Here is a 12,606-nt window from a genome sequence, read left to right as displayed (position 1 = left end):
CTTCTTGGTAAAATTACAAATAATTGGCTTGAGCCCTGACCCAGAATTTAGGGGATCATCCCACCTGCCCTGGGCACTTACAGTTTCTACTCACAAGGAATGAGAGAGCGAGAGAGAGAGAGTGTAACAAAGGTAACTTTAACTAAAGGATGAGGGAACCTGGCATTCATTTGGGAAAACACAGTATGCCAGGAGTAACTCGCCCACTCCAACAGTATGGTGGGCAGCAGTAGTCCTTTCCCTCACTTTTCCCACCTCCCACAAAGATTGTCCAATGGAAACATGTCCTGTTAGCACCTTGTACCTGCCTCCGCTCTACTAGGTGTTCCCGTGCCGCCTTTGCCCGGGCCCAAGGTTTCGTGTGCCCCGGCTTCGTGAGTGCACCCCAGAGGTTACCCCTGCTGGTACCTTCAGTGGGGGGTCCTCCCTTGGGGTATCCACCGGCGTCGGCGCGTTCCTCGACAGGTAATCTCAGGGCTCCGTCCTCCCCTACACCCCGGCCAGTCGCCACCTTAGGCTCTACCTCCTATGGCCTCAACGTCGTCCTGGCTTGCCACCCTCTCGCCTCAATATGCCGGCCGTCAACAACGGTCTTTGGGCTGGGCGTACTGCCTATAGGGACACCAGCCTGGCCCCTCCGGCCTGGTACCTGCTTCACTCTGGTGGTCCGCAAGGTTGCCGTATCTGCCGCTGGCTCCCCTCTGTATGGGGCACCTGGTTACCTCACCGATGCCCCCTCTCCCGATGCAGCTGGCCTCTCCGCTGCTCCTGCCACTTACGCCGCAGCTGACTTCACTACCAGCTCTGCGGTCTGGGATCCAGCTAGCTCCTCTCCCGGCTCTATTGCCGGTGCTGCAGCTGATTCCTTCCCCAGCTAGGCTGCCTGGGGCCCTCTCTGCCCGTCCTCCGGCTCTATCGCCGGCATTGCAGCTGATTCCTTCCCCAGCTAGGCTGCCTGGGGCCCTCTCTGCCCGTCCTCCGGCTCTATCGCCGGCGTTGCTGCTGGCTCCTTCCCCAGCTATGCTGACCAGGCTCCCGCCAGCTCCTCTTCCAGTCCTGCTACCGGTGCTGCCGCCGGCTTCCCTACCGGCTAAGCCAATAATCACAGTGCTGGCTTCTCCACCAGCACTGCTGCCAGCTGCTCCGCTCCGTCTCTCGGAACCGGGTCTGGCTCCGCCTCTTTCCTTCCCCCACACTGCGGGTGGCGGCTGACTCCCCGCTTGCTGAGGCTTATCGCTCCAGCTTCCTCCGCTCAGCCGCCTTGTTGCCTCGACGGGGCCGTCTTTTGTTCCTTCCGGAAGGCGTCCCCCGCCCTGGCTGCTTTGCTGCAGCCGGATAAATGCCCGGCTGACAACCCGCGCCGGCATTCTCGGCGCATGTGCCTCCCTCGGATCTTCCGGCCCTGCAGGAGGTAAGCGGGACCCTTTGCTGCCCCGGGGGCCTTCCAGCGTCCCAGCTCCCCTGGGACACACCTCTTTCACCATCTTTCCTTCCCCTCCACCCCACAATGCACCCTGGTGATGAGGGATCGTCAATTGTCATATCTCATTGGTGATCTGAGCAGTATAAAGAGAACTCTGTTTATATAAAGGATTTTTTTATCAAGATCTGTTTGTAGCAAAAAGGTGAATGGCTTATTGCTACTTTTTATAGATATGGCTTGTGACTGTTTGTTTCTACCTGTGTTGTGACATTTTGCTAGCTCAGCAAAGTCAAACTCCAGACTAGGTCTAGTGCACACAGCAAGTGCGACGTCTCTACGTTTTCAGGAGGACTTGTTTTCTGCTGCAGCTTCCCCCTTTTAGATCTATTTGTAAATTGCCTCCTCTGCTACACTAATGCTAGTTAAAACTATAACGAATTCAAACTAATTAACATCCTTTCCTTTGATTAACACAACCCTAACCTATCTTAAGCAATATCTTTGATTGTTTCAGCAAACTTCCCTCTGCACCCTTTTCCCATGCCCTTTTCTGTATCTGAGTGTTTGGTTTCATTAACTAGGTCCAATGGTGCATCTATTCTCTCTTAATTTGTATTGGCCAAGTTGTCAAGTATCTTGGACAGATGCTTGCAATTCCTTCTTAAAATCTGGCCTTTGTCTATGATCACAGAATGTAAGCAAAATGACTCTTTGAATAATCATCCAAATTGTTCAGTATCCCTTTTGATAAATCTCTACTGCTTTTTTTTTTTTTTTTTTTAAACTGTGCAGGCGGTCTTGCTTTTTTATTGTGACATTGCATCTGATAGTATTTTTGGTTTTTCCTGCACTACCTGAAGCTCCTTTCTCACCCTCTGTTTCTGTTCCCCTCTGGTAATTTAAATGTCTCTACATTATTTTTGTAGAGGATCCCAGCAGGCCACATTCCACACTGAAGTGGGGTAGCGCTCTGCCGCCACGTAGGGAATTTCTCACCTCTCCAGTGCTTCTTGATTAGACTTCAGCACATACTCCACATTCCACTACTCCACTGGCTTGAGGGTATTTAAGATAGGTAGTTTACAAAGAAGTCACACATTTTAGCAAGGTCTAGAAATCCCCTATTCTTGAACTGTGGTCTGCTGTCAGTTATTACTGTTCTTGGAATTCCAAGACATGCAAATACAGAGTTAATGTGCCTGGTAGCTGCTGCTGCTGTAGTATCTTCAAGCACCAGTACCTCTTAAAATAGTATAATAGTAAATAATAACCACATCTTGCCAAAATGAATGTGTCCTTTCTAGCCTGACCCACAGAATTGTGAACTGTTCATGCAATAGCCTTAGTTCTTTCTTACGGGCATCCAACTACTGATGCATTCTATGCCTGTTCACTATTTTTTCCATATTCCTATTTGTCTGTTGCTGGAGAACAATTTCTTTAGCTCTGCTATTTGATTTTGTTGTTCCCAGGTGCCCTGCATCGATTCATTCTGATATTTTTTTTCTCATCATTCCTGTGAGAACCACCAGCTGTGCCCTTCAAGAGAACCCTCCAAGATCACTGAAAGCTTATTTTTATAGCGGGGGTAACCAGGGGGAGGATGCTGGAGTTTGTTTTTTCTTTCTCTTTTGCTTATTGTTGGTATCACGGCTTGCAGCATTACATCTTTTAGTTCTTTCTATCCCCATTCATCCTATAAGCATGAAAACAAACCTTTATCATATTCAAATATTCCATGTTAATTGCTTGTTCCAGATGATCAGTTTATGGATTTTCTTACATATTTTGTCTGTCTTTCTTAGGTATCATCCCAGTCGGAACCCAAGGATCCTATTGTATTTCAGCTTCCAAATCAAACCCAGAAGTACATCCTCTGTAGAGGAATATAAGGAGAGCCAGCAAGGCCAGTGATGCTGCAAATTTAATGAGGAGACATTTTCTTCCCAGGTTCATGACAATTCCAGAGTTGAACACCACCACGGGGGAGCAGGCAAACACCACAGAGTATTATTGTCCATATGGGAGGTGCAGAGAGAGAGAAAGTTGCACAGGAAAGCATCTGGCAGAAGGAGGAACACTGAGGAGAAGAGACCAAAAGGAAAAGCCTAAAATCTCAATATTCTTCCCAGTTCATGCTGAGAGATTCAGCTCTCCTCTGGTGACAGTCTTTGACACAATCTGAGTATCTGCCTAAGGGAATGGGTTACCAGAAAGTTTGCAAGTTCACAGCATGGAAAATGTAATTTTATCCCCTGCTGTCCCAAGATCTCCCTGGATGACCCTGAGCAAGTGTCCCATGGCCAGAGGCTAGGTATATAAGGGTGAGGAGAGGTGGCCAATGGAGTTTGCAAAACCCTCTCTGTTTCTAAGTGGGGTTGATTTTTTGAAGGGAATTTGGTGGTGCTTCATGAATTAAAAATGTACTGTGCACCTACCCATTTCTTTTGATGCCTGAAACCTTCACATTCTGACCTGGAATGAATCAAGAGTCTAAAACCTGATTTCTGGAAGACATTCAGTTAGATGCACTGTGTGCAAGATCTTTCCAATGGAATTTGCAATACATTAAACTGCTAAGTTGTGACTGAATGTGTATGTGGTATCACAGCAACAATGCTCAGACCAGCGCAACCAACAACTACAAGAAATAAACCTGCTGTGTGCACTGACCCCTCCTTGTACAGAATGTGGATTGTGTGTAAGGCTTCCCCTGGGAATGTGCTCGGCCTTAAACTGCAGCCTTAGACCCGCTGTTGGACTAGTAGTGGATAGAGGTGGTTTGGAATGGTGAGCAATGTGCACCCTTAGGAAATCACTTTTCCAAGCACATCATCAGTAAACTGTCTAGCTTGTTGAGAGAGTTCGGCAGTAGTGACACCCATGATAGCTAATAAACAAAGGGCAGTAGAGCAGATAATGGAGAGGAGAGCATTAAAGGTAGAACTGCTTCTTTTATTTTAATAAAGCAATAAGGCATTCCATCCCTATGTTCCAGTTCTCCATAGGAACTCTCTAAATTTGTAAGCAGTACATTTTTTTTTTTTTTTACATATAAAAAAAAATGGTCAATCAACTCCTAGTTCTTAGTACCAGAAAAGAATAATTCTCTGCTTAGACCTCCAACCCACTGAAAAACAGAAAAAGGCTGTTCAGCTACTACTGCAACAGCCCCATGTTTTAGTGTTGATGTGGAGCATCACAGGTATTCTTACATGCATATGCTGCTTTTTGACCTAAACTGCTTCTAAATGATGGATGTATTGATTTTTTCATCCTCCATTCTCTCTCCACAAGGTGGCACTCCTGTCCTACCTAATACAATATTACAGTCACTAACAGCCTTAACATACCAAAGACTGGAACAACTTAGATTTGACAGAAAGGCCCCCTAGATATTAGTTTAATAAGATGAATTGGAAAGACAAGTGAGGATCCCAGAAGGGAAGGCATTTCACATTGATAAACTGAGCAAAATTTTAATAAAACAAAGATGAGGAAAATTCGTTATAATTTACAGGTGAGCTCCTGGATGAACAGGGCTATATACTGAGGCAATAAGATCCTCTGCCACTGGGCAGAACTGCTCTGTGTTGTGGTTTTGCACTTGGGTGAGAAATGGGTTCACTTAGACTGAATTTGTGAACACGGTCATAAGAGCTCTGAAGTTGTTATGCTCAGGGTGTGGGATGCTCAAAGAAGTGAGGAGACAGGGAAGGGGAGAGCAGCTGATTTCTGAATGGTCCCCTACAGCAAGGAATAAGAGAAGTCAAAGCTCTGAACCAGAAGCACAAACATCTCTCTACAATTCTGTACAAAACAGCATTTGTCCTATTGTCAGGCAATGCTTTTTCTAGAAAGAAAACCTGTCTCTAAAGTAATTGTTCTTAGAACTCCAAACTCCTCCATATGAAAAGAAGCAAGAAATTCAGGAGGACAGAGAGAGAGAAAGAGAGAGAAGTATTTAATGACCTTTAATGTCCTTCCCTTAATAGATCTGATTCAGAGTGATTCCATGTTCCAGTCCTGTCCAGAGGTGACCATCTCAGAGGAACATGCAGTAACTGTAATGTGCTGTTTCACCACCGTTTCCCCTGCTCTGTCCCTTGGCTAGTACCACCAGTACTAGTTTGTACTGGCAGCAGACAAATGTGCTGAAAGGAGGAGCAGGTTCCATGGTGGGGAATTCATCATGTTTTTAAATACTTGACGATAAGACCTAAACAAGTGCAGATGCATCTCCTCAGGGTGGCACTGTGTGTCATTGTGCTCTGAGACCTGTTTTGGGTACTATGGTTGTCTTGCTAACACCAAACCTAAATAAGGCTCTTCCATAGAGACACTGCTGAGAGAGGCTGCATTTACCTACCTAACCAATGCTACCTCTGTACCCAGTTGAGCCCCTCCTGCTCTTCTAGATGCACCTTCCATCCTCTATATCTGTAAAGAATGATACACAACCCACTTTTCCACCTAAGCACAACACCCTGCCCCCTCTGATTTTCATGTATGTAAGTTGCCACATACATGAATGTGTAACCCTTAAACAAAACTCTGCGTGATGAGTAAAACAGACACCTAAAAAAGACATCAAACTAAAAAACAAATCTTATGACTTTGTTACCAGGGTCTTTGCAATTGAAAACTAGGGTTAGAGACAGGGCTAAGAGTCAATATATGTCACCTAAAAAATAAGTTCCTGGATCCAGGTCTCCTAGTAGTGTAAATGGTCATGGTGTGCTGTGCCTCCCTCTGTCTGTATCTCTGCACTTTCTTTTTCTTCTCTCTACCTCTCTTCCTGTCTGTCTGCCTCATCCCTGGATCCATGACAAGAAAGTCAGGATACCTGACAAGACCATTTGATGCTCGCATATTGTTCCTTCACAAATAAATTAGAATGTGTCTAACACCTATACAAGGTCTTTCCCGGATCCATGGACTGTGGAAGGAAAGGCAATTCCACAGTAAGCTCAGGGGTAAGCTCTGCTTCCCTGCCCTTCCCATGGATGGGGGTGATGGGTTCAGAGCTAAACCCCTCCTCACCAGAGAGCCTGGATCAAAGTACAAAAGTCACTACAGATATTGCTGCCTCTGTACTGGGGTTCCTCTGGGAGTGTAGGGGCAGGATCCATTTTGCTTCAACAATGGAGATGTGTTTGTTTATAAACCTTTACATTGTTACTCTGTGCCCAGGTAATGGAGCTTTTAGCTTGCTCTAGAATGGCCCATGTGATTGTTAAGAGCTTCTTTCTCCCTGAAACAGAATGCAGGTCTAAGAAAAGCTTAACTTTCCTTCCACCACTGTCTCTCTATTGCTCTATCTTTCCTGATCACCATCGGCCTGTCCACAATCTCTCTCTGCACATGCAGGGTCCCAGGCTTTGGCACACATGGGCTAGGTACAGACATTCAAATGCCCAAGGCAGAAATGATCAAGTTGCACAGTTTTCTGTGAGCAGCATAGTTTAAATCGGAAGCAAGCAACACACATTCACTCTTTGGTGAGGTGGGGGGGCCCAAATCATAGACCAGGTTCAGTCATTTTTAAGCCAGGCTATGCATGCCGAAATTGTTATGTTACAGGTATAGACTTTTGTATTTAGGAGGAGTGTGGTGGCACAGTCGTACCTCCCTTTTGATTCATGCTCTACCCAAACTTTAAAACTAACTGCCTGACAGCAGCAGTGGCATTTCTATTCAGGCAGCACTAAGGGAGTCAACTGACTTCAGGGCTCATTATTGTCTATATATGATTCCTGTTAACCTTTCTTCATTCTACAGGTGTTAACAATTCCCTCTCCTTTTTAATGATACAGAGACACTCCCCTCTTCTTAAATACCATGTATTATTCTGCTTATTAGCTCTACTGGTACCCTGAAGTACATCCTCTGTAGAGGAATATAAGGACAGCTAGCTAGACCAGTGGTAATGCAAAGTTTGTCTGGAGACATTTTGTTATGTTTTGTTATGGGTATAGACTGGTTTCTGATCACTTATACCAGTACAAATGTAATGTCTGCACCTGGCCACTTTGTGCATTTCTGGTGTTATTGACTGACTGACAGGACTAGTGCTGGGAGCTTTGGGAGCTGCAACTTTGTACCCTAGTGCTGTGTCACTGGTCAGATAGGCTCAGATGTAAGGCAGCAAAGCCACTGAAGAGCAGAGTAGGCACACCTAGCCAACAAGAAGGGGATGTGGACATCCTTGACCTTATGCTCTTTTCACTGCCACCTGAAAAGCCCTGCCCCAAGCTACTGAGCACCAGAGCTGCACATTTTTCTATCTTAGATGGCTTATGTGGTACAGATCAAGGGCATGCAGCTACTGCAATAAATAAATAAATAAAAGTGTGAGAAGTAGAGATGGCTCTGCTGAGCAAGAAGGGATCTGGGCGCCTTTGAACTCCTGGTCTTTCCTGTCCCAACCACTGCACACAGAATCTGGGCTACCAAGCACCAAAAAAGACCTCTTTCTTTCTCTGACTCCTTATGTGATGGTGTGACCCTAGGCCTAGGGCTTACTGCTACCCCAAAATTAAAAAAAGAAACACTACCTGCAGAGGGGACCTGGCCATAGCATCTGAGGGTTTTGAACCTAAAACTATGGGCTGGGGAAGCCAGCAAGCTGAACGCCAGAGTACAGCTGCGGCTTTGGCTTGCGTTCACACTGCAGAGAAATGGGCCAAACCTTGAGTGCCACTCCATGTCCCAGTCAGCTTTTGCCCAGACCCAGTCATCTGTACACAGAGACACCCCAACTGCTCAGATGAAAGCAAGGCCCAGAACTGGGGGTCTGGCTCACCATCCTGAGCCCCTGGAGGTGTCCATAAGGAATACAGATTTATGTAAAGCATTGTGCATTACAGTGCGATTGTGAGGAACTGAACGTGTCCAATGCGGATGGTTTTATGCTTGGATTCAAGATAATGCCTGTTAAACAGTTTTGGGCTGTTGCTACATTTGGATATTATACTTTTGGGGGGTAAAGCACATAAATTGAAGTGGTTGTATGGTGCATGTTGGCAAAAAGACTGATTTTCCTGAACTGTTAGATAAGTTTGGTTATCCAAGTTTTCAAGGCAGCCTAGTGTAGGGTGGGGGAACTAATAAATACAGTCTCATTCTTATCAGAATATACTAACTGGGCACTGGGACCACCAAATTACCAGGCTTCAAGGCTGTATTCATACCAGCTCCCATAATAAATTATCAAAACTTATTTTTTAGTTTATCCTGCAGAGCTTAGGTGCTCCACAGAACTGGACTGTAATTTCAATGGAGCAGCTAAGAAACAACACAGTATTGAGTTACAAAAGAGCTCTAAGCTTGTCTTGCATGCACACTCTTGTGCAGCTAATTCATCTTGGAATTTCATAAGGGAATACACAGGACAACCAGGTGTTCCTATTAATCAGGGTATGGCTAATTTAAATATTCTTGTACAGCTGTTTCTGTAGTTATTGCTTCTTATACTGCAATTAATGGGGTTTGCTTACTAGACAGCGCAGGATAAGTGAAAGTAATGAGGCAGAGTTCTGTTTTGTAGAGTCCTAAAATATTTCCAAACTACATGGTATATGGTTTGAAAATACAAATGGTAATTTAATTCTTTGGTTTTTAAATGTTTTTAATCTGCACACCACATTTCCTAACTTTCAAGCTTTCTTCTGTGTTTATAACACAGCATTATAATTGCTTCAAGTGAATTATTATACAAAAAACAAAACAAATCTAAATGCAGTTTTTGGCATTTATTGTTTGATGAGTCTTACCGCCCAGCAAGGATATTGTTGGGTTTTAATTTATGTTTGTGAAATACACTGAAATTATAGCAGCTTGTATCTGAAGAATGTTGTTTAATGTTAAAAGCTTTGAGTTCTTGTCAACATGAGTACATTATAATTCTTGCTATGGGTCAAATATTACAGCACAGTTCTGTGAAAAAAGCTTTGAAAATGTAATGGAAAGGGGATATGCTTTGATTTTAAATTTGTAACTACTTCAGAAGCACATTATATCTCTGTTACAGTATTGAATTCCCTTGCCCAATTATTTTTGAGTTTCATTTGCTGAAATAGTTTCTCTTGTTTCTTTGGCAAAGATAGGACAAGATTTTAAACACAATCTTGTCAATTGTTTTGAAACGTTGATATAGATATAAAAGGTCACTTGTAAATTATTTATACAGAGTATTCGTTCTGTAGTGCACAAGCCTCAGATATAGGTTATTATGAGTATCTCAAGGATTTTGTTTTTTTTAATAAATTTTCTTAGGATTTTCCTTTTTTTTTTTTTTTTTACTTTTGCCAGTGAAGTAATTTTTTATCTTTTTAAAATGGGTAAAGCCAGGTGACAAGGGCCAGGTACAGCTGTTACACTTACTGCGTGGTAGGTGTGCAGGAAGTGCTTCACAGCCATAACTGAACAGATGGTCAGGGCAAAAAGAGCACTTTAAAAACGGCAGATCCTGCTCTAAGATAACCCTGGATGGATGTGGTATCAAACTTTAGTACTGCAGGCTAGAGCGCCATAATGAACATCTGTACATAGGCGCCAAGTACATGGGGCCTGAGGGCCCTGGCCGCCCCTTTGGAAAAGGTCAAGGTGACCACCCATCCCTAATTGAAGACTGACAAACCCAGGTTGCTGTGGACCCCTGCAAGGGGTTGTGGAGACTGGGATGCAGGCATGAACGCCGCATGCCCCTGAAGGCTTGGGGGCACAGCAAGGTCCTGCAGGCGGTCGTGGCCTCTCTCTCAATAGCAGAATTAACAACTAACCAATCCCATTTCACAAAGCACAGTATTATTTATTTAGCCTAAAAGCATTACCAAGAACAGTGATGCTCAACCTCTCTGGCACTGTGGACCAGATGAGGGACATGGAGCTGGTCCAAGGGCCAAATCTTGTGCACAAGGTCCATCTGCTGGCCTAATCTAACACAGGGTTGGCATATGGGGTCAGTTTGCGGGTGCAGTTTGCAGCACAACCCCGCATGCTGGGTTTGGCTGAGGTACAACTATGCACCAGCGCAAGCTGGCACACGGGATCACGTCATCTAGTCTGGGGGCTTCCCACAGATCTGGAAATTTGGTGGCATGGAACAGTGTCAATATTAATTGCTGCAGCTTTCTGGGTAATTCATGATGCTACATCTCCTCTGACACTAAATTTCTGGCTCTCTGAGGAGTCTCTTGGGCTGGATGATACAGGTTCATATAGGCCAGCTCCAGCTCATGGGCTGAAGGTTGAGCACCACTGACAAAAAAAAGCACAAATCATGAAATAATCACCAGTGTACATGCGTGCTAAGCTTACCACATACTACCCATGAACTTCCGAAGACACTCAAAAAACCCCTCAGGAAGACCATCAACCATATTAGGATTTACATACAACTACTTTAAAGGCTGGCATTTGCACTCTCAAGGATTGTACACACAAACTATGACAGCTCTACAGTGATGTGCTAAACTTTACAAAAAAGCAATGTATGGAGCTGTGGTGGGACTTGAAAGACTATGAACTGAAGACACTAAAATTGTGGTCCCATTGGAAATCTAGCTTGAATCATTTAACTAGAAAGAGAACTAGGACAGGGGCAACACTAAATTAGGATTCAAAGCAGCTACCAGACCTGCCTGTGACAGCCAAAGTAATGAGCCCTCTCCCTGCAGGGATCCTAGTTTGGGAGAGTAGGAACAAGAATCTGAAGCAGTTGCTCATTTCCCCTCGTGTGTTTAAAATGGACGATGCAGGTGTAGGGCCCAACTCCGGTCTGTGAGGGACATTCAGCCCAGGGGTGACTGGTGCCTCCTGAGTCTGGGGTGGGGCACAATTTGTGGGCAGGCCTGGGGACAAGCCAAAAGCCCCATATCCACTCCTATACTTCTGTGCTGTGGCTTAATCGTCCCCCCCAATGCCGCCAGCCCACATAGCAAAAAAACCTGCCCCGTCCTGAGCAGTGCCAAGTCAGGGGCCAATCTCAGGGTGGGCACCTGCTCCCCCCACAAGCCTTCTCTACCAGTTGGCTGTGATTCAGCCTGTCCTCAATGATAAATGATACAAATGAAACTGCACACATCAGAACCCGTGGCTTATCTGAGCTGAGGAAGACCCACATCCAGGCACTGAGATTTGGGAACTAAGGGAAGACCTGATGCTGGGAACTCCACGTGGGTCCCAGTCAGTGGTGGATCCAGCTTTGGTGCACTGGTGCGCTTGCACTCTCCTTTGATTCCTGGTCCACCCATATTTTAGAACCAACTGCCTAGCAGCAGCATTTCTAGTCAGGTAGTGCTGAGGGAGTCAGTTGACATCATGGCTCATTATTATCTACCTGATCCCTTCTAAACTCTTCATACCACTGGTGTTAATGACCCTCTCTTCTTTTGAATGGTCTTGCTGTTCCATCAGTCAAGCTAGCCTCTCTTTTGCGATTCTGCTGCCTGTTAGTGGTTCCTGGTAACAGCCCGGCAGGTTCCTAACTCATTCCAGTGAAGTGGTATTTGTTTTTTCCCTTCAACTTTCAACTGAATAATGCAGCCAGAGGCCCCTAGCATACTAGTAACACTCCTATAGTTTATTTTTCACTGGAGAAAAATATATGTTGTTTCATATGTCATGATGCACCTCCCCATCGGCACCCTTCTTTTCAAAATCCGAGATCTTCCTGCAGCCCTGGCCCCTAGTGTCTGAGGGCCCAGCCTGGCCTCTAAATGCAGCTTCATTTGCCAGCTGTCAGGCTTGGCAACTTGTCTTCTTCTTCATCCATGTGTTTATATGACGAATGTGTACGATCTCACCCGCTATCACATCACCTCTCATTAAAATAGCAACCGTGCGTTGATGAGGGCATCATTCACGTCACAGAACACCCCCAGGACGATGTACTGGCGCTCACCAGCCACATACGAAGCGATGGGGGGAGACGGAGCCGTTACTACCGTGCGAGAGTGGTTATGCAATGTAAAGAACAAGCGTGCCCTCTGTGACGCAGTAACACACACTTACGTCACACACACGCGCACGCTTACTGGCTCGAGAAGCTGCGGTGCTCCGTGGGGGCCGTTGGGCGAGTGCCGGGCTCCTCGGGGAAGCGTGGAGGCTGGGCGGGTTGGATTGACTGGCGGAGGGGGCGGGGCGCCGGGAGGGCTGCGCGCAGAGGCGAGGGGAAGGGG

The 12,606-nt window shown here is 45.6% G+C and overlaps 1 long non-coding RNA gene across 1 annotated transcript in view; it reads right to left on the bottom strand.

The window, feature by feature from the left end:
• The window catches only part of LOC109281527 (uncharacterized), a 32,768-nt gene extending 20,222 nt beyond the window's left edge, over nucleotides 1-12,546 (bottom strand). The window contains exon 1 of the long non-coding RNA XR_002088197.2: nucleotides 12,463-12,546. This is a non-coding gene — a long non-coding RNA (uncharacterized LOC109281527). The remainder of the gene's footprint in view (nucleotides 1-12,462) is intronic.
• Nucleotides 12,547-12,606: the final 60 nt, after the last annotated feature.

Source organism: Alligator mississippiensis, chromosome 4 (genome assembly GCF_030867095.1).
Source record: "Alligator mississippiensis isolate rAllMis1 chromosome 4, rAllMis1, whole genome shotgun sequence".
In the NCBI taxonomy this organism is placed as follows: domain Eukaryota; kingdom Metazoa; phylum Chordata; order Crocodylia; family Alligatoridae; genus Alligator; species Alligator mississippiensis.
This window is presented reverse-complemented; position numbering and strand designations above follow the sequence as displayed.